General features: G+C 45.1%; 1 protein-coding gene across 6 annotated transcripts in view; it reads right to left on the bottom strand.

Moving 5' to 3' along the window:
* PDZD2 (PDZ domain containing 2) overlaps window positions 1-21,923 on the bottom strand; it is a 343,304-nt gene that overhangs the window by 126,587 nt on the left and 194,794 nt on the right. Inside the window, exon 1 of one of the 6 annotated variants that reach the window (XM_027604794.2) lies at window positions 1,115-1,645. The exons of the other annotated variants lie outside the window; for them this stretch is intronic. The gene's annotated coding sequence lies outside the window, so the exon portion shown is untranslated. Of the gene's footprint in view, window positions 1-1,114; window positions 1,646-21,923 lie in introns of those variants that run through there. 6 annotated transcript variants of the gene reach the window in all.

Genomic DNA, 21,923 nt, shown 5'->3' on the forward strand with positions numbered 1-21,923 from the left:
CAGTAGTTGAAGTAGCTCTCACATCTGCCTCCCCCAACACACCCCTGTGGCTAACAGAGCATTCTCAAAAGCTCAACTCAAAGAGCGCCAGTACTCAGGCTGGACTATTCGACCAAAATACTAAATGCTGGATCTAATTCTGGTGCTCCTGTCACTCTTACACCCACACCATTTCCGACCTCCCCCAGGTCAGCTCAATTCCACTACTCTGACCACTTCACTGGGGGGGGGGGGTGGGGTGGGGTGGGGGTGGGAATCCATGTCAAATTAAGAAGCAAGGCCTGGCAATGGTTTAGAAACCCAGGCTTGAGATGGTCTTTATTCTGTTCTGCTCCTCTCTCGAGAGACCCAACAATGGAAAGGATGCTCTGAGATGCAGCTACAACGGGAACCACAGATCAGTCTCTAAATTATCCGTGCGTGTGGCTGTGACCCCTGGCCCTCCCCATTTATTTTCTACTTCTGAGTGTGAAGATGTCACCATGACAGTTTCCAACCCTCACCCCTCCCCTTCCCCCACCCATGACAAATACTCACGATCCACACTTCACTTTCCAATTCCCTGACTTAAAAGTTGAGCAGAGAAAGCCTGCCTTAATGGAGAAAACATTAGTGCATTCAGGCTTCACTCTGGATCCCAGTCAATTTCTGGATATTTCACAGCTGTTATACATCTACCTCCTTTCTTACAAAAGCCCGCAAAAATTAGCAAGCACCTTGTTGGCGCTGAAGTATGAAAATACAGCAATGGTCAAGCCTGAAAATCAGTTTCTGGTGGGCTGTCTTCAAAGTATGTGTTCTAAAACAGTGCCTGCAATTCATTTATCATCTGCCGGTTTTAAAATCAGTTTTAACTAACTGCTGTGTGATTTTGTGTGATTTTAAAACAACCCCCAGAATGTAACAAGCATTTGGTCATCAAACGAGTAACTGAGAAAAACTCTCGCTTGGGCAGATATCAGCACAATTCAGGCGAGGTCTGTTTCTTATATCAGTATTATCTACTCATTTCTCATATGCTTTAAAAAAAAAAAAAAAGCAAAAACAAAAACCACAGAAGTTGTGTTCAGAGAGAAGATCCGATTCTCTCCCCTGTTCAGGTCCCCCCTCCTACCTGCTTCTGAGCTGATCCCGCGAGCACGCTCCACTATGCTTCACAGCCGCTTGCCCAGAACAGGCTCCAAAGTTTGTTGTGCTTCATTTCCCTTCTTCATTCAGTTCTTTAAAGTCCTAGGCTATTAGCTATCAACAAAAATGTGAGCCATGCCAGTGCGTGCTCCGGCTTCCTGCCCGCTCCCCATGCCCTACTGAGCTTAGAAGCAGATTTGCTCTCTCCTCCTCCAGCTTCACCTCCTGAGCTTGAGGGCCCCACCCACAGCACTCAGATCATTTTTCATTTATGAGTGCATCCAGCTACACTGTGTTTGTAAGAGAATGAGCCAACCCTTGCCCTGCCAGTGCACTGGAACCATGCTGCTAAACGCAGCTTTAATTTGCCAGGAGTATGGGGGAGAATTAGATCCTGGCAGAAGTCATCTGTGGTTTCCTCCCGCAGGTGTCTGCAGACTGGGCTTCCATCCACAGAGGACCCACAATAGCATCACGATGCAGATGCCACCACAACCTGAGGAGCACTGAAGATTTCAGGCGCGAGACAACCAAAATACACCCCAAATGTGAAGCCAGGGTGATGGATTGAGAAACTTACCACCCAGTGACCTGTTTTCCTTTGCACTTCTTAAAGGGCCAGGTTTCTTACTGCATTTAAATGGGAATAAAAATTGAGACTTTAAATAATTCTGTAAAGAAGCCCATTGGTAAGTAAAAGACCATTTGAAAAAAAAAAAAAAGCCCATTGTTCTGATAATCCCAAATTTACAACTTTCCTACTCCAACAACACTCCCATCTTCCACCCCAGACCACTGATCCCCAAAACAGAGATTATGAGCCAGCAGCTCCTGAGAACACTTACCTAGCTAGAATGACAGCAACTACAAAGATAAGATTTTATCAGGAAATAGAATTTTTAAAAATAGCTCCCCTCCCCCAAACCAACACACATAGATCGTGACTCCCACCATGCATAAAATTCGCCTTATTCGCAGCTAGAGCAAAAGGGGTTTTTCATGTACCATCAACCGAGACACAGGTCCAGAAACCCCATGGCCTTCAGAGTGGGTATGAAAATTTACATAAAGCTATTAAAATGGGAATGATGTCTTGTTATTAAAATACTGACAGCCTTTTAGCAGCTACACTTGTCAGGAACAAAAAAGGAGCAATGTCCTCTGCTCACATGCAGTTATTCTCAGGTCATACTTTTGGAAAAGTTGGACAAACTGTGAGGTTTTAGAATTAATGTTGGTCTGTTTCTCTCTATTCATTTATTTTATGTTTTATTTTTTATAATTTTTTAAAAGATTTTTTTTGTTTATTTGTCAAAGACAGAGAGATACAGAGGGAAAGAGCACAAGCAGGGGGGAATGGTAGGCAGAGGGAGAAGCCGGCTCCCTGCTGAGCAAGGAGTCCGATGCGGGACTCGATCCCAGGACTCTGGGATCATGACCTGAGCCGAAGGCAGACGCTTTACCGACAGAGCCACCCAGGCATCCCTTCTATATTCATTTATTTTAGAGTTTTATCCAATATGGATTCCCCTCTATGAACCGTGTGTTGTCAAAAGCTAGTCCAGATCGCCATGGGAAGTTTTTCAACTTAAAAAATTTTAAAAAAATTTTGTATATTAAAAAATTGATGTCTTAGTATCCAGACTTAAAGAAAGTCTGGTTTTTCTTTAATAAGATGGTTAAAATGTCCCCAAAGAAGAAAATGCTATACATTTTCACATGTTTCAAATGGGTTCCAGTTATCTAGCCCAATACCACATCCTTGAACAAAGCAGGTGATCTGCTTTTTATAGACAAGACCAAGAAAAGCAAGAGATTATATGCATATATATATATATATATACACATATACATATGATGTTTCACTGGTGGGGCAGAGAGGGAATTGATGGAAGATCAGTTTCTAGTCTCTAAACCCGAGCAGGGAATCCCAGACCAGCCCAAATTTTCATGTGCCATCCAGGTGCCTGAAAGTTGATCACATGGGTGTCCTTTTAGGATTCACCTCTCCAGTTCCAGGACAGTTGACCTGCTCTGAGTTTAAGCTAAGAAGAAGGAGGTCTGTTCTTCAAAGAATTTAGGAAGTGAGGGAAGAAAAGGGGGTTAATATTTTCTTGGTTCATGACCAACCACAGCTTAATCGGAAGCAAAGTTTGCCTATAGAATATTCTCTCCAGTATTAGTTTGTGAGATTGCCAATAATCTATGGTGAAACCAGTTATTCCGCCTCTCTCCCATTCTCTCAACAAAGGGCGGATAATATATATTATATAATTTTGCTTTAAGGGGAATTGCTGCTACATTTACTCACAAAACTAGCCATGCAGCGTGTACCAGGACACAGCAAGTACACAAGCCATGAGAAACATCTAGCCATCCAAGGTTTGAGGAAGATGAGATTTGGGTCAAACTGCCCAGGGTAGGAAATCTGGAGCTTCCTCTCACCCACCTTAGGAGGGTGGTTCCTGGGCTCAGGAGACCACTATGCTCTCCCCATCTGTGATCTGGGAAGAACTCTAAGCATCACTTAGCTCTACCTTCTCATTGTGGGGATGTTGAGACAGAGGCCTGGAGAGAGATGAAAAACTTGCTGAGGTTATGGCATATTAGTTCAAGTACTGAGATTAGAATTTGGATCTCCCTCATTCAAATTCTAGGACAGCGCTAGGTGGACAAGCTGTAGATCTTCAGAGCCAAGAACTATGGGCAGGGGCTCAGTAATGGCTCTCCAGCTCGTCACAAAGCCCAGCCCACATTCACACCTGAGGCTCTCCCAGGAGCCAAAGCAGAAGGGTAACAAAGGCAGCATCAGAAGCACAGGGAGCTAGAAAGTGATTCTAGCAATCCCTAATAGAGAAAGAAGGCAACAATGCCACACAAGCCAAGAGACGCTCTGGGTATTTCCCCCACAGAACTGAAAGCAGGGACACAAATGGCTATTTGTACAACCATGTTCACAGCAGCAATACCCAAAAGGTGGAAGCAACCCAAGTGCCCACTAATTAATAGACAAATGTGGAATATTATTCAGCCTTAAAAAGGGAGGAAATTCTGACACAGGCTACAACAGGGCTGAACCTTGAGGACGTGATGCTAAGTGAATAAACCAGTCACAGAAAGGTAAATATCAGATGCTTCCTCTTATGTGAGGCCCCTATGAGTAGTCAGATTCACAGAGACAGAAAGTAAAATGGTGAGTGCTAGGGGAAGGGGGAGAACAGGGAGTTAGTGTTTATTGGGGACAGAGTTTACAGAGTTTCTGTTTTGCAAGACAAGATGTTCTGGAGATGGATGGTGGTGGGGGTTGCACAACAATGTGGATAGACCTAACGCCAACGGAACTGTACACTTAAAAATAGCTAAAATGGTAAATCTTGTATTACATACACTTTTTAAAAAGCTAATGGAACCTGGACTTTCGTTGCAATTGCCCCTTGGCCAGTCCTATGGGGATCATGTTTCCTATTACGAAAGCCACAACATGAAAAGGCCACCACTTGCCATAAGGTAAAAAGCATAAATGACTTGAAAACAATAGGAAGCACTAAAGTTTCCTCCTCTCTTCTCCCCATCCCCCAGTCAAAAGTAACTCCCAGAAAGTTATGAACTCCAACAGCGTGCTCAGTTTGTTTCTATGTTCTGTGACCAAGACGATGGTGGTCATCTGGACGGGCAACACCTTCTAGCTTGTACAAACAGGGAGAGCCCTGGCCTGGAACTATCAACCAGCAGCTCCCTTCCAACTTGGGCCACCAAGGCAGAGGGCTCACAGACCGTGCCCCCACCCTGGGAAAGCTCCACGCGGCTGCCATCTGCTTGTCTACAGAACTGGTTTTTGTTTTGTTTTGTTTGGTTTTGCAATTGAATCTGGCCAATGAGACCAAAAGTCTGGGGGGTGCCCCTGCCTTCAGCTCTCTGGTCAGCCTGGTTCCATCTCCAAGCTCAACTTGCCTCCTCCCCGTGGGCAGCCAGGGTGAGACCTGGAGAGGCCCCAGCATCTCTCCGCCCTCCCCCCCTTCCCTGAGTTATGCCCTCCTCCTCCGCAGCAACTGCCACCAAGCCAGAGCCTCCAACTCCTCACCCTCCATCCTCCTCCGGAGCTTCGGACCCAGACCTCTGCCCGTCTCCTGTCCTGGTCCAGTGGCATGTCTTGTGGCATCGCAAACTCAGCACCCCCTCAAATCATGCTCTCCCTCAGATCAGCCCCTCGCCCTCTAGCCCCTCTTTTATTTTTTTAAAGATTTTATTTATTTATTTGAGAGAGAGAGAGAGAATGAGAGATAGCGAGCCTGAGAGGGAAAAGGGTCAGAGGGAGAAGCAGACTCCCCGCTGAGCAGGGAGCCCGATGTGGGACTCGATCCTGGGACTCCAGGATCATGACCTGAGCCGAAGGCAGTTGCTTAACCAACTGAGCCACCCAGGCGCCCGCCCCTCTTTTAATTAACGTCATCCCAGGTCACCCAGCCCGCAAGTCACCACCCACTGGCCTCTTCCCTTCTTTGCACTTGTGGTGGGGTCCTGCCTGCTCTACTCTGTACGTCTTTCGCTGTCCCCTTTCCTGGACTCGGTCACGTTTAGGGTCTTGAGTCCCAACGATTCTCTCTTCCTCCAATCTATCCTGTGCACAGAGACATCCACCGGCAAGTATGTAAGATCTGCTTGATACTTTCTCATCGCTCTGATAATTTCTCATTGCTGAAAGGATAAAGTCTAAGTATCTTCACTCTTGATCCAGCCCCAATGCCTGCATCATGAAACACACTAACTACTGCTCCTTCTCCTCTGTATTTTTCACATAGACCAGTGGTGTTCAAGGGGGGGAATTTACCATGTGGGAAGGAGGAGCGTTTGCTACTGGCACCTGAAGGGTAGAGGCCAGAGATAGTGCTAAGCACCCGACAGTGCACAAGACAGCCCTCTGCAACAAAGAATAGCTGATGTGGGTTCTTTCAGCATTGGATTACACTGTACTTATTCCCATGATGGCTTCCCACTCTAGGGCTGTAAGCATAAATATTGTCAGGGTGTAGAAAGTTATATGAGTGAGAGAAGCAGGTTAGGCAAGAGCAATGGGGGGTGTGGAGAACTGGAGCGGCCATCTCTTTCCTAAAGCATCCAGATTCAACATCCCCAAAACCCTGAGCTGAATCATTGCAGCTTCTACGAAGCTCTCGAGCAGAGGTGAGGATTGTTCGCCTCCCTGGAGCTTGCTCCATTGGAAGTGCTGGGTCAGCAATTACTGGAAAGCTCCCTCTTACTTCCTTCAGAGCCCGGCATACCCCTAAGTTCTAGCAAATAAATGGAAAAACAAGATAAAGTTCTCTTCATGTCAGATCCTTAAAACAGTTTCACTGCCCTTTTGAATCTTTTTTCTCAAGCGTTCCTTCTTTGTAGTCTTCTTAATTACCTTACCCTAGTTTTCCCACAAATACATTCTACCAAATACAGTTTGAGAAGATGCCCTATGGCAGAAGAGCTCCACAGTCAAATATGTTTGAGAAGTGTTCATACTAACTCTCCCTTTGACTGGTGCATCCAGATCTTATTTTATCAAACAGTTGCCACCCCTGCCTTTTTATAATAGAACTTACTAATAGGAAACAAGTATGTTGAGGACTTTTCAAACACTCTCACGCATTCTCCTTGGCCGTCTGATTTGCCCTTCCTTCTGGATGGGGTGCTCTTTGGTTTAAACTTCCACGTGTGTGCAGCAAAGTGCCAGCACCCCTTAACTCAGTCCCTGTCTCTGAGGCTGGGGTGGGTTTCCCCTCACTTTTCCCATCTTCGTAGCTTGTCTCCACATCTACACAAATGCTGGCATGTTAAAACTGCTCAGCTTTCTTTAGGAAGGAGCCGTCTTAGGAAAAGATAGAGGGAGAAAACGAGACTTATGCTATGGTCAGAGGTTGTCATTGAATAGGGGGTACACATCGGTGTGCCCCAAGGACCTGAGGTCTTGGACAATGATACATGATTCTTACAGCCGCCTTTTCAGAATCAAGGTCCATTAATGAGGATTACGTCAGTCCATTCAAAAAGAAAAGTATGTCTCTTCTAAACACAGATGGAGAAAAGGACCAATCATTGTGGATCAGGAAAGACTCACTTCAGAGAAGCAGGAAGTCTTTAGGATATACATTACCAGACTCATACCTGCCAGGCTCCCCCCCCCACCCCCCCGAGCGCTGGACCAGCCCAGGCCCTCACTTCAAGGCATTTGTACCTCCTTGGCCCCCAGCTGAGGACAGACTGCTTAGACCCACTAGCCACTGGTCTCAGCTACAAGAGCAATGCTCAGTCCCCACTTCCTGTCCTGGCTTGTCAGTCCAATCAATCCTTTGAATTGGGGTAGTAAATTTCATAGAAATGGCGACATTGTGGGTTTTGGAAACTAAATCCACCCCTGTCACAACTTGAACTCATTCCCAGGAATCCTGCCCTAACCTGAGTAGCCCCATGGACCAGGCCGTGAGTGTTGATAATTCCCACTCAGCTGAGCATAGGGAACAAGCAATTTCCTTAGCTGATGTCACCTTGATGTCAGCTTGAGACTTCTCCCTAATGCCTCTCATGGGCCTGGGCTCTCCAAGAAATAAATTTTTATGAGCATCCCTGCAGGCATTTCCCCAAAGACTTCCACAAGATTAGCTATCCTGCAAGACCAGAATCAGACAAATAATTAAGATGGGTCTCCTGGAAGCATATGCTGAACAGGCAAGACCCTGTTCATTCAAAAAGATTCCCACCATTGCTACGCAACATGTGCTGAAGGACAAGTGATGGATAAAGGCAGCCAGGGCTCCAGGATTTCCCCCAGGAGGTGTCACGATGGGCTGGGGTCATCAAGAGTGACCTTCGCAGGAAGTGGGTCTTAAGGAAAGCCTTAAAGTTGGCTTCTTGGTCTTGGCATTTCCCACAGTTCCACATTTCTTCCCCTCATGGATGAAAGGAGAGTGGGCTACACCTCCTGGACGCTGCACGGGGGACAACTGCATTCTGGCCAGACCCACCTGACTTGGCCCCAGCAGGGTGAGCAAAACGTGCCCAATGGCAGGCTTGTTAAACAGGCATTCTGGAGAGGACTGCTACCAGCCAGGTTTGGGATCAGGTCTGGGCCCATGCCACTTGGAGTATAGGAACCAGATAAGCATGACAGAGGCCATAGTCACAATTCTATTAAAATGCCACCGAGGGAGGCAGGTGCACCCTAAACACACGGAGAGCGTAGAGGCACACAGAAGACTCAGATCAGCAGGCAGAGTCCTTGGCATTGTTCCCCTGCAGCAAGACAATAAGCTTAACTTTGACTCCTGCCAAGATGCTAAGGGGTCAAGGGAAGCCATAGACGCTATGCTGCTTTGGTCACCTGATCAGAGTGTACGCGCCACACACTCCACCCCGCGTGATAGGGCTGCAGGTGCATGTCAGAAGGGCTGGTGAAGCACGTGTGAACTGGAAATATGTTTTTTCAAAGCAGTTTCTAGAACTAGCCAACTCTTCCCCCCATCTCCTGCAGCTCTTCTGTAAGCTTAACAGTGGCAATGGAGTTCCCTGTGGTGCTTTGAGTTTTAAAGGTTTATTGCACCCAGTCTGTAATTTTCAGGTCTGAAAGTAATCCCTCTTAAAAAAAAATGCTAAGCTTACCAAGTCTACATTATGATTAAAAATTATTAGAGTTTCTCTTACTCAAGTAGGAAAAGGTGGGTGAAGCCCTTGGAAGAAGAAATCCATCAAAAACCGCATGGCACTCATTGAAATGTTTGGGCTCAGCCATACTTTCAAGGTATTTCTCATCTTTACCAGAAAGAACCTTCTTTCGGAATCATGTATGGTTCTGTGGGGTAGAAATTTGACTTACAAAACCACAGTTTTCAGAAACAACGGTGAGGAAGCTGGGTCATATATGGAAATTTCTTTCCATGAGCCTCCAAACAATTAGTTATTTGTTCCCCTCCCCCCCCATTTTTCCCACAAGAAGAATTTCTCTAAATAACTGGAGATTTCCCATGGGAATCAGGCAACGGTGACTTCCAGGTCTTAAACGTTATCCAAAACAGTTTAAAAACAAAAGACCCAAGAATGTGCCTGACTGGCCTTGTAACAATGAAGACTCTGGCAGTAAGAAGAGCCGCCAAAGCACAAAACTCCCAGTACCTCACAGGAGGGTGGGCCCTGGGGCAAAGCATCTTCAGTTTGTCCTCAACCAAGAAGAGTGAGGTCCTCCTAGCACGGACCCATTAAAGTGTAATTTTTAAGATTCACGAGAAAAAGTTCACAAAAGGGCCTCCAGATTCTAATAAGCTAGACTATCAGACCCTCAAAGAAAATAAACTGGACTCAGGTACTTCCAGAATTACTTAGCTACAACCTTTTGTGACATAGTTAATATGCGGATTTCAGAGAGCCAGGTGATCCACTGAGCGCCATGCAGATTGATAGTGGAGAGTATGTCTCAGGGTTTAAGTAATTTCCCTAAATCACAGACTGGGGAGAACTGCCAACCAAACCAGGTCTGCCTGTTACTTCCTTAAATCCTCTGTCCTCTCCTTTTCGGCACCGTTTTCTTACTATGTCCCACTTGTCACAGAGAGTCTCTTAGGGGGACAGTATATTTTGTGAAAAGAGAGTGAGCTTCGGTTGGACCTCCACCGGTTAAGAGCATTCTCTGCTTACTCACTACATGAATAATCATCAGACACCTCTACGCCTTGTCTTCCTCACCTGAAAGAGTACAATGCATTTTCAGGGTTGTTGCTAAAATAGAGAGATGGTAATATTTGAGCTCATCTCAGTGCTGACCACAGAGTGGCATTCAAGAAAACATGGTTATAGTGACTCTTGTATGCAAGCTACTCATTCCACCCCTATTTCTTCACATTAAGTTTCCTCTCCGCTGTTTTGACTTATTTAGATCACTGACCAGATTATACATGGCTTGTCTTGGTTCCAAAAGTTCCTGGCTTAATTGAAAGTGACAAAGGGGAAAGTGGGAAGGGAAAGTGGCGAGCTCAGGGAAGGGCGGTGTTAAAAGATCCAGGAGCCTGTGCTGAGCGTCCCGCAAAGGGGCTGCCAGCCCCAATCAAGCCACTGGTTACTTGACAAGAGGAGCAAAGAGGGAACCACATGCTGCCCAGGGTTTTCCCTGAAAAGCCACACAAAACACCCACATGGAGTTCCACTGAAAAACATCTTGGCCATCTTTCTGGGTAACTGCTTCTGTCATCCACAGGATCGGGGCTTCCGCTCAGAAGGGCACAGCACTTTCCCTTCCAGAAGGGCCAAGAACTTCATTTATCTTATTTTCCAAATTATTTCCTGTCAGGATAGGCACGAGCCAGGTCTTTTTTTTTTTTTTTAATTGATGAAATGGAAGAAAAAAAGAAATATAATGACTATAGTTACTTTAAAAATTAGAGGAGAAGCCTGAACTACATGAGCTCTGCCACTTGAAAAGAAGCGTTATCTCTGAGAGCCCCTGGCACACCCAGGAGAGCCATGGGTGTCCTTCTTTGCCCTTTCCATAGACTTTCTCAATATGCCTCCAGGGAGAATTCTGAAATACCCAGAATGATGTCCACGAATGATTTCCAGATGGTTCTTTCTCTGATTCAACTTCTCAATCCCAGGAACTCTGTGTACTCACCCTACCTGGTTCCATGATACCTGTAGAGGGTTGACACTTGCAACTGAATGTGCCAATAACCTTTTACCCAGCTCAGCACCTCTCCTTTCGAAACCCAAGGTGCTCCCTCCAGCTTCAAGGGCAGCTCTGCTCTGAACTCCTGGGAAACCCTGTCAGAACGTCTCTTCTCTTTCCATACAGCCTCTAGTAGAGAGGGACCCTGTTTCTTACTTCCTTTCTAGCTCTTCTTGGCCACAGGTTTAACAACATTCTCTACCAGGCAGGTATTAAATGCCATAAACGTCCCAAATGCAAACTCCTGAAAGTGGCCACCAAGCCCTTCGGCTGGCAGACCCCGTCTTGCTCACCAACTCCGCCAGTTTCAAACGCTTCTCAGAGCAGGCTGCTGTGTCCCCACCCTCACTCAAGTGGTAGTGATTGTCTTCATCAACCTTTTCCTCCCAGCCACATGCTTCCCAAGTTTGCAAATACTGCTACTCAACTTATAAACCATTACACACAAGCTGTACTTATCATGAGCACAAGGGCCCTCGGGAAATAGTGACAGATTCCCATAGGAGGCTCACCCCTCTATCCTATTTCACACTCAAGGAAACAGCCCCATCCATCCTGGAGCTCCCTCCCTTCCTCAGACATCTGGATGCTATGTTTTATCTCAAGCCAAACAGCTCTCCCCAATCTGTGATTTAGGGAAGTTACTTAAACCCTGAGACATACTGTCCTGCCCAAGGACAGCGAGGCAACTTGTTTCTGCACTTGCAGCCCCTTGGCAGATTACAAGGCCTTCAAAGAGTGGGAATCAGTGAACACCCAGGGATCCTTGAGGAAAACATCTGAACACATGCAGGAGGGCCACAACCTTGTGAAAGGAACACTCAAAATCAGGGCAAGCCCAGTCTAAAAATAGGTGCACCCGAATTAGGACATCAGAAGGTATCAGAAAGCACAGGAATGCCACACCTAGCTCCCATGGTTTGCTCGCTGGGCTGGGACAGCCTGTGCCCCTGGTTCGAAGCGACACAAAAATGGCACACGTGTCCTCACTCATCGATTGCTCAAAGGCCATCAGGAACCCAGTGGGAGTAGAACTCAGGCTCATACCTGGCCAAGGGCACACAAAAGGTACTCTCCCATTCAATACAACTGTAACTGGAGTGGAGAAGCCAACACTCAGACATGGCCAACAGACTGAATGACACCAGGAAGACTTGTCTGCTTCTAGCAGGGCAAACACAGCTGCCAACGTGGACATCAACACCCTATTCTAGAATGAACCAGTGAAGAAGTCTTTTTGTAAACACAGTGTGCTGCATCTAGAAAATGTCCAGGGAGGAAAAAATGAAAGAAAAATAAATGCCAGCATAAAAGCCCCCAAACTGTTGTTTGCCTTCCAAGAATTCAGCCTTTAGAATTTTATGAGCATTTGCAAGCAGTAAGAACATATATGGGTCCCCTACCCTCTCTCCACAGCAGCCCCCACCCATGTGTGTTGAGATGACCACAGCCCCTCCCAGATCAGCGTCCAGTAAATTCTCCTAAAAACAAGAGGCTCCGAATAAAGGGTTTTTTAACAAAGCACTGGTCTGATGGCTCCAGGTAAAAAGGAAATTTTTCCCACTGACAGAGTGAAACCAGGACCGTGCTCAGAGAGGAGCCAAGAGCTCATTAACCTGTCTGCATACTCTCGGTCCTTTCATCTGCTTTTCCAAAAACAGGTCTGAGACTAATATTTGTCTCTAAGCAGACTGAGCGTTGAAACAAAAAAAATTTAAAAATCAATTAACACACAGTCATGCAAGAGCACACGCGTGCGCACACGCGCACGCGCACACACACACACACCCACAGGCCGACGAGAATTCCCTTTCTCTTACGTCTTCAGCCTTTGGTCTTTGAAACTCTCTAGCCTGTGCACACGTCAAGTGGCGTGCTCACAAACCGTCAGAATGTTTGCAGTCAAACCCAGAAATACCTTCCTCTTCAGGACAGAGCAGGGCTGGTTTGGAGAGCTCGCCGACCTGTAGGCAGAAACATCTAGACCCTGACAAAGATGGTCCTTCTGGCTAAGCGCCCAGGGGATGAGCACAGAGGCACACAGGAGGTGGGCTGCCTCTGCAGGACCACCACCCAGCGCAGGTCTGTGGCTGCTTGACGGGTTCACTGGGGAATAGGGACAAAATCTCGGGGAGGCCTCAAGGTTGAAACTGATCTAGAAAGCGCCAACTGTTGGGGGCCCAGGGTCATCATTTTCTTTCCCCGGGCTTGACAGCAGCAATCTAAGAAAATCTGGACATTTCCGGTGAAAGGTAATTTTCCTCCCTAGAGTGTAGGTGACAGGAGGGGAGGTGACATCGCTCTTCCCCATGCTCCCCTGCACCCCTGCACAGTTCTGGAAACATCTCACATACCTTTTTTGAGAAAGTAAAGGTGTCCCGTGAAGCCGCCCTAGGGCTTTCAAAACAAACAGGAATTCATATCCCAAACTCGGCCTCTCTCCCAATGACAACTAGGCACGTTTTCACCATTTAAGGCTTTCTCCGTGTCCTACATTTTGCTCAGCTCACCCTCTGTCTATGCTAATCCCCGCCAGGCTTGCTGTAAATATTTCATGCTGCCCCCACCTCCCTTACAAGCACATGTCAGAATTAGGGAGGCTGCTAGCCTGGATGCACGTTCGCTCCACCAGCTTTCCACGTCAGCTGTGTGTCAAGAGTGCCACTTACCCAAGGTAGCCTCGGTTTCAGCGGAGCTGCCAGCTGGAACCAGAACCACCTTTGTCACTGAATTATGGCCTCAGTTTCTTCATCTAAGAGAATGGGATCAGCAGTGATGCCAGATTTCACTGGGCGACCCCCACATTTCCCTCTGTCCTCCAAAACTTTCCAAGTTGTTCCGGGAGACATGCACCATCCACTTATAAAATTTTCCTTTTCAAAATGAGATCCCTGCATCCTATTCCTAAAACCTTTAGTGTGAATCACTGGGAATGACGATGCAGATTTCTGTCATTAGTGATTTTAATTTGCGAAACTCCCAAGTTGTTTGTTTGTTTGTTTTTAAAGATTTTATTTATTTGAGAGAGAGTGAGCGAGCACGGGGTGGGGTGGGGGTGCAGAGAGCGAGAGAATCCCAAGCAGACTCCCTGCTCAGTGTGGAGTCCGTCCGAAGCAGGGCCCCATCTCCTGACCCATGAGATCGTGACCTGAGCTGAAACCAAGAGTCGGACATCTAACTGACTGAGCCACCCAGGTGCCCCAAAAAACTCCCAAGTTTTTAATGTTTTGGAGGTGCACAGGCATGTGCCACTTGAACGGAGAAATTTCTTCGCTGTTCAGTTCTGGGATCACTGGCCTTGGGGAGCTCATGGAGGAACTGTGTGGTTGGGCTGGTGCCACTGAAGAGTTGTAGACGTTGACGTTTGTGTCACGGAGAGGCAGGGGGTGACATCTGGCTCCAGCTCTTTGCAAGTTGAGAGAATGCTGGGGGTGGGGACAGGGGAAGGACAATGACCCAATTAAAATGCAAATGATTTCTCTGCTTGTTGCTGCTAAATGAACTCTGAAGGAAAATTAATACAGATACTGCAAGCCCCTGGCCAAATCAAGATTTCAAGATGACCGGAAAAATGCAAACCAACCTAAGATCTTTCATGATGACTTTTATCTCTGATGCGTAAGCAAGCTCTCAACCCTTCTCACAGTGAATAAGGGTGCTAAAGAATAACATTTAGTTTGTTTTCCCCAGTCTCCTTGAGTTACTTAAACTTCAGTCTGTGTATTCATTTGATAATGTAAACTACCCATGTAATTCCCAGCTGAGAAAGACAAAACCCAGGTGGGCAGCAAAAGAGCGGGGAGAATGGCCTCACACAGTGGGACTGTGGCTTCTTGAAAGGACAAGGTTAAAAAACCATGTGCCAGACATTGAGAATTTAACTCTTAGGATCACTCTTAGGGTCTTAACGTTTGTCATCTTTTCCAGTTTTACAGACTAGGTAACAGTCAGGAATACAAAGTATGTTTGTCTGACCAAGCCCTGTTGATGAGCAGACCATCAGCTAATTCTTGGGTCTATGTTCCTTGCACTTTCAAACTATTCTCCCAATCAACATCTTACCCTCAAGTCTATTATTTTCAGATTTTGGACTTCCACTTGATGCTTTCTCAACAGCGGTTGAAAACCTGAAGACCGAAAGGGGTACACAATGTGGCTCTTATAAAGAAGGATGCTAACTCATTTGTCACTTGTTACTTTTGTTATCACTGTGCTCAGGATGTGGGACTCAGCGGATGAAAGCCCTGATTTCAGAGAGGCAGTTTGTGGGAGGGAAAGGTTCTGCTCCTTCCTGAGTGCCCCACTGTGTGATTTTTTCAACTAGGGTGCTGGAGTCTAGAGGAAAGGCTTCTGATATGAAAACATAACCTGGGAGAACATCATCATAGTAGACGGACGCCTCCACAGGGGTGACCAGTCTTCCACACGGACCCTCAAGTTAGCCCCGCTGTTGGTCAGACCAACTACAGTCAGAGCTGTAGAGCAGGGTGAACTGGGCTCAGCACTCCGAGGAGCGTGGAAGTGTCCCTCTGTATCCATCAAGGCACTAGGTACTGGGGACAAACACTGCCCATCTGATCTCAGCATGCTGCAGCCAAGGCTGGGGCTAGGATCGGCCTGAGTTCAGTGTGGCAGAAGCTGTATATCGGTTCATCAACCCCATTTAGTGGAAAATCGGAAACCCCTCATTTCTCACATTCCCTTGCAGCCAGCGTGCAGGCACAGGGCGCTAGTTTTCCCACACCTGCCTACAGAAGTGGGCAGTGGTTACACACTGAGACCGAGCCTTGGGGCGAGTGCTATGGAAGAGGGGCACAGTTCTGGCATTCTCTCCCTAAAGTCCTGGGCCTGGGGCAGTGTGGCCTTTTCTGCTAGAACAGTCCCGTCATGTGGTTTGGCTCTTTTCCTGGCTCTGCAACATTTGAGCCTGATGCTTGGTCCCTCCTAGAAATTCTACAAACCACCTAACTAGCATCTTTTAATGCATCCTTTTCTGCTTAAACTAGCTACAGGAATTTCTGTTGTTTGCAGCCAAAAGCCCTGCTGGGCTCAGCAAGACAGAAAGCAGAGAAATGAGAGGAAGCTGGGAGGACAGTGGAAGCCAGCCGGCAGGAGCCGCATGGTGCCCACATGCGTCAAATCGGGGCTTTTTGACCCAGCGCTGTGTGCCCAGTGAGGACACATGGGTTCGTCCACAGAGCACGGGCTTTCGTGTTGTCTGGACACAGGCTGAAATCTCCACCCAAGTGCCCAATCTCTGGATCTGCTGGGCCAGTTTCTTATACTCTCTGAGCCTGAGTTTACTCATCTACAAAATGGGAACAGTGCTAAACAGGGTTGTGGAGAGAATAAAACTAGGTAATATGTGTAAACAGCCTGATACAGTGCCTAGTGACCAGCAGGTGTTTCAGAAATAATAGTTATCCCCTCCCCCTCCCCAATCTTCACTAACTGATCTGGCTTACATGCTAATATAGAGAAATATACCATATGTGTTAAAAATATAAGATTTTTTCCTAAAATTATCCTCACAAAAAAGAGGAAGATATTTTCTATTTGTGCTATACACTTATAATTATGAATCTCTCAATTCATTTTGGTGGTAAGGTACTATTTGGAGAAGACACAATTGTCTCAGGTCAATTGATGCCAATTTAGGGGTCTATACAGGTCAGAACTGGTTTAAAATAAAGGGGGAAAATAAATTTGACGGTAAATTGAACAATTATTCCAGGGAGAAATGACCTCACAATTTAGGTGCTGGATTTTTTTGTAGCAGAGTAGCATGGTGGTTTAAAAGCGTGAACTCTGGTGCTCTATTGCTGGGTTTGAATCCTGGTTCTGCCTTTCATGAACGGTGTGACTTTGAGCAAGTTTCTTGACCTCTCTGGACCTTAATTCGCACAGTAAAATGAGATAATGAAGGTATGTTTCCCACAAGGTTGTTTTGAGGGTAAATAAGTTTAATACACATAAAGCACCTATGCTGTGTTTGGCACGTAGCAAATGCACTCATAAATCAGGCTATTCTCAGGATGAAGGGGTGGGAGAACTGTGCTAGGGTTATATGATTGGATTCTTGTGGTCCTGGATAAAAGGTCCAGTGACAGCACTATATGTGGATATAAAAATTGCTGTCCCTCGAGATGCCTGGGTGGCTCAGTCAGTTAGGCGTCTGCCTTCAGCTCGGGTCATGTATCTCAGGATCCTGGGATCGAGTCCCGCATCGGGTTCCTTGCTCAGCTGGGAGCCCGCTTCTCCCTCTGCTTGCAGCTCCCTCTGCTTGTGCTCTCTCTCTCTCTCTCTCAAATAAATAAATAAAGTCTTAAGAAAAAAAATTGCTGTCCCTCAAATAGTGAAGATGGAAATGAAGGTAAATGTTCCACTCTGAAAAACGGACTTACTGGACTTACGCTGTGGTTCTGAGTTTGAATAGATTTGCTTTATTAAGTATATGAGTGTGAGAAAGAATATTCAAAATTAATATATCATTAAAATTGTAAGTGGGATTTTAAATATATGTGAATTAAATTAATAAAGCAGATACTGTAGACATGACTATTTCATGCATACTGCTACATATTTGTATACTGAATATTATACTATTAGTGCACTAAAATACTATTTTATGTATATTTATGTTGGCCAAAAACCTTTTTGTAGATCTTACTTATGCATGGGGCTTCTATTCCATTATATATGGTAAAAGAAAATGTTCTTTTTCATCCGCATAGAAAATTCAAATGGATATCAAGAAGCATCTTAAACCATATGTCCCTGCTCTCTTAAATTAGTGCTCTCATGACCCTATTCCTGTTTTTTTTTTAGATTTCAAACAAAAATAAGCAGCATCAAACCAAAATAAAATAACATGGAGGGAAATGTAAAACATCTTCATGTGTCTTAAATATATATAACCTCTGAAATGGTTAAAGATGTTACCCAACTGTATTTATCTGATATCTTCATTATGCCTTCATTTTCTTGGGGGTGGGGATAAAAAAAATCCAATGAAAATAATAAGATTTTCTACATTCATGAAGCGTGGAATGTGATACAAAGAAAAGATTATATTTTATTTCACAGGGTCTTATCTCTACTTCACTAGAAATGGAGAGATGAATTTAACCAGATATTCCATGCCGTGTAGCCTCCTTTGAAGGAGATACACGATAACCTTGAAAGGCTTGTCAAATATTTATGATGTTTATGACGTATGAAGGAGAATCCAAAGGTTAGGAAGGAGGCCACTTAAAGTGCCAAGAGGGGATCATAATTCAACTGTCAAACAAAGACAACCGTCCATCCTAACAAAATAACCCCTTTATGTTGACCTTGTTCTCAGTTCTGTTGGAATGTGATTATAAACTCATGCTCACCAAGCATTCTACCCAGAATTAGAGAGTTTGTACAGTTCTCAAAAATTTAGACAGAACATTAAATATAGTTCTTATTGGATATCAGACCATCCAAATGTAGAAAAATCCAAATCTTCTGTTCAAGATATTGTAAGCAGCCTCTTAATAGATTTCCCAAATCACTGCTAAAACCAAACTGATTAAGACATCAGTAAGATGAGGCATATTTCACTGATGTGGAATCTCAGTTAAAATTATCTCAATTTCCTACTTAGCAACACACACACATGTACACACTCTTAAAAGCCAGGAAGAATTACTAAAGGTAGCCCAACAATTGGAAAGAAAAAAAAAGAGCTGACATAAAAGAGTGGGGTGATGTAACTGGACTAAGACAATAGGTAACAACAGACAAACCTTTCCTACACTCCCCAAAACCTGGTAACAAAGATTACTCCTAGCAGATGGGCCATGTCCTCCAGGCTCTCACTGAGTTGTTCCAAGCCTTTCAAGTCATCTAAAATGCTATGAATCGGTGCTGCCAAAAATCAGCATCCTCAGAAGGCATGCAATTTTTGAATAAAGCTGCTCTTACTCTGGGAAACTCTCAGCAGGGAGGTGTAACTCCCTGTCATCTTAAGACGACACATTTCTGACTAAGAAGAATATGCAGAGAGCCAGGATGAGGTTATATTTAATGGTGTTTAACTAGGGGTCTGCTGGGTTGGAAGAAGCAAACATCTGTCAGTGGTAGACTGAACTCAACCCCAGAGGAGGAAAATACAGGCCAAAACACGGATGAAGATTCCATTACCTGGCTTAGAAGAGGAAGAAGAGCAGCCCCAGCAACCTTGGGGTTTAGGTGTAGAAGGGGAGAGGTGATCAAACCACTTACGCTTAAGCTAGAATACCTGTGAGGTGGTAGAAAGGTTTGCTTTGCATTCCTTCATCCATTGAAAAAGAAAGGGGAAAGGGGTGCTCACCAGACCTACTCCTGTAGGTAAAGGCAGACTCACTAGTATAGTTTCATAGGCTAATTTAAAAGACAAGCAGCAACATTTAGCATGTACTGCTTCTTTTCTAGCCTTAGCTTTATTCAGGTAATTGTGCCCAGAATTCTTTATCTGGACTTCTCTAATAACATTATTCATCCTCTACTGCTTGAGTTAAAGAAAAGTCTATTAAATTTTCTTGATGTCAACCATGACTACCCTTGTCCATAGTCATCACTCAGTAAATATTTAACTGAATGATTGTTCAGTAAATAAGCTTTTCCTTGATTTTTAAGAGTTGTGGCTGTTTTCATCAAGTTAACCCTGACCAATCTGTCATTTGAAGGAAGATGTGGCATGGTCCTATGAATAACTAAGCTTGTAAGAAGTGGCATAACTCAATGTTGAATAAATATTACACGCTAAAGATGTATTGATTATTTTGCTGCATTTCACTGATTTGTTTTTATTTGTATTTTGCCTCATTAAAACAGACACATTTAAACACTGCTTTAAAATATTAAAAAAATGAGGCACCTGGCTGGCTCAGTTGGTAGAGCCTACAACTGACTCTTAATTATTTGGTGATAAAAAGAAATGAAGCTCTGATATATGCCAAAACATGGGTGAATCTTGAAAACATTACACTAGGTAAGTAAAAGGAGCCAGTCACAAAACACCCCATATTGTATGATTCCATTTATATGGAATGTCCAGAATTGGAGATTTATAGAGACAGAAACTAGCTTAGTGGTGGACAGGGGCTAAGAGATTGGGGGGAATGGGGCAGTAATTGCTAATTGGTACAGGGTTTCTTTCTGGGTTAATGAGAATGTTCTAAGATTAGAGAGTGATGATGTTTGCACAGCTCTGAATATACTGAAAGCCATTTAATTGTATATTTTAAATAGGTAAATTGTATGTGTTTAAAGAAAAAAAAAAAAAACTCCCAGGAGGACAGATGTGGGCATGTGGATTCCCTAACACTGTCTGTCCTTGTGAAGGCACTGAGGGTTGATTGAGGGCAAGTACTGACTTCTCAGATTTTAAACAGGCAAAATCAAGAGGAACTCAAACTATCTAGGTAAAGTCACTTCTTCTGATAGCCGTTAACCCAAATGCATATATCAGATGCTTGGCAAGTACAAAGTTCTTAGAAGATCAGCTTTTGCTTCCAACTCCCCATTCTCTTTTCTGAACTGGCAACACACCAGTGCTTGGGCAAAACTAGAAAAATTATCCAACTATTTTTTAAAAAATAAGAATAGTATCTGTCCAGGAATATTTATGAAGACAATTTTTAGTAGAAAATTAATAAGTAAAATAGTCAAAGCATTCCTGCTGGGTTTTCCCTTCTCCTCACCCCACATTCCACATCAACCTTGGGGCCCAGCAAAAAAAAAAAAGAGAGAACATTTAGTTTCCTTGTTCTAAGAAGTAGGGGTCAACACAAGTCTTTATATTTATATAGATAAAGAAACAAAAATTCAAGGAACTAAAACTAGCTATTCCTTAAGGTCATAATTAAGAGAGAGCTTCAGCACTCCCAGAAGCTCCCAATTTCTTCCACATTCTGTTGCTCAAGAAATAAACAAGTAGCATCTTACATGTGAAACTACCTAATTGTGGTCTCTGGTTCCATTCTGTTTTGGCAGGGTCTTGCTTCCTCAGGCCAAGGAAGACAGATGTTCAACAACAGGAACAAATGGAGAGTGATAAAGCCTGGCCAGACCCTGCGGGAGCCTGTGTCCATCCCTCCCTACCCTGCCTTGCCTTTCTCAAAAAAGCAGACCCTCCACCGGCCTGGAGCTGACCTCCCTCCAGGCCCTTCTCACCTTCAGCCAAGGGAGGAAGCCTGACTTTCATCAGCACTAACTAACTGGGGAGCCCTTTACAATTCTGTGTGTAGACGGCTTTCTATATAGGAAGAGTAAGAGTCAGCAAATGCATAAACCCATTCAGTCAAGACTGCATGTGTTCATAATTCCTGTCTAATGCAGTCACAGGACCATGGAAGGGGGCTACACCAGTGCTATCCACACCTCCCTAAAATCCAGAACTGAGAGGAGCCTCCAGAGGAGGCAAATGTGAGGACACAAAACCACCCATCCCATTTGCTCGCACTCTACCAGTCTCTGACTCCTGGCCACCATTGTTTTACTACATCATTTGCTGCGGGTCATCGTGTCATTGGCTTTATGTGCATTCTTTCATGTAAGCCTGGCAACAAATCTGAGTGGGAAGCACAGTTATTATTCTCAATTTATATATAAAACCACTCCGTGAAGCTAAGAAACTCCCCCAAGCCTAGGTGGCCCATACAAGGTAGAGCCTTGATGAGATCCCAGGCCCATGCAGCTGATCCAGTTAATCACAGGAGAGAGGAGTTGTGCCTCCTGACACTGGATGGTCAGCAGGAAGCTGATCTACCAGCAAAATGCGAGAAGTCTGCTGCCTTTCCACTAGAAGAGAGACTTCGTCTATCCCTAGGACTGACCCCAAAAGCCACCCTGGGTGAGCTGGTTGGTGATTCCCTTGGAGCCCGGAGAGGCTTGGCTGGGAGGGAGCTGGTTCAGCAAGGCTCCTCATCCACACACTACGTATGCAGATGTACTTCCCACAGTGCCAAGCAAGCGACCTACACCAGCTGAACCAAATCCCTGGGGACTGTCGTGCCCACAGCTTATAGACCCCTGGGGTGGAAAGTGGACACTCCGCTTGGAAAGAAACCGGGCAGGAGCAGCTCCC

This window comes from Zalophus californianus, chromosome 5 (assembly GCF_009762305.2).
Source record: "Zalophus californianus isolate mZalCal1 chromosome 5, mZalCal1.pri.v2, whole genome shotgun sequence".
In the NCBI taxonomy this organism is placed as follows: Eukaryota; Metazoa; Chordata; class Mammalia; order Carnivora; family Otariidae; genus Zalophus; species Zalophus californianus.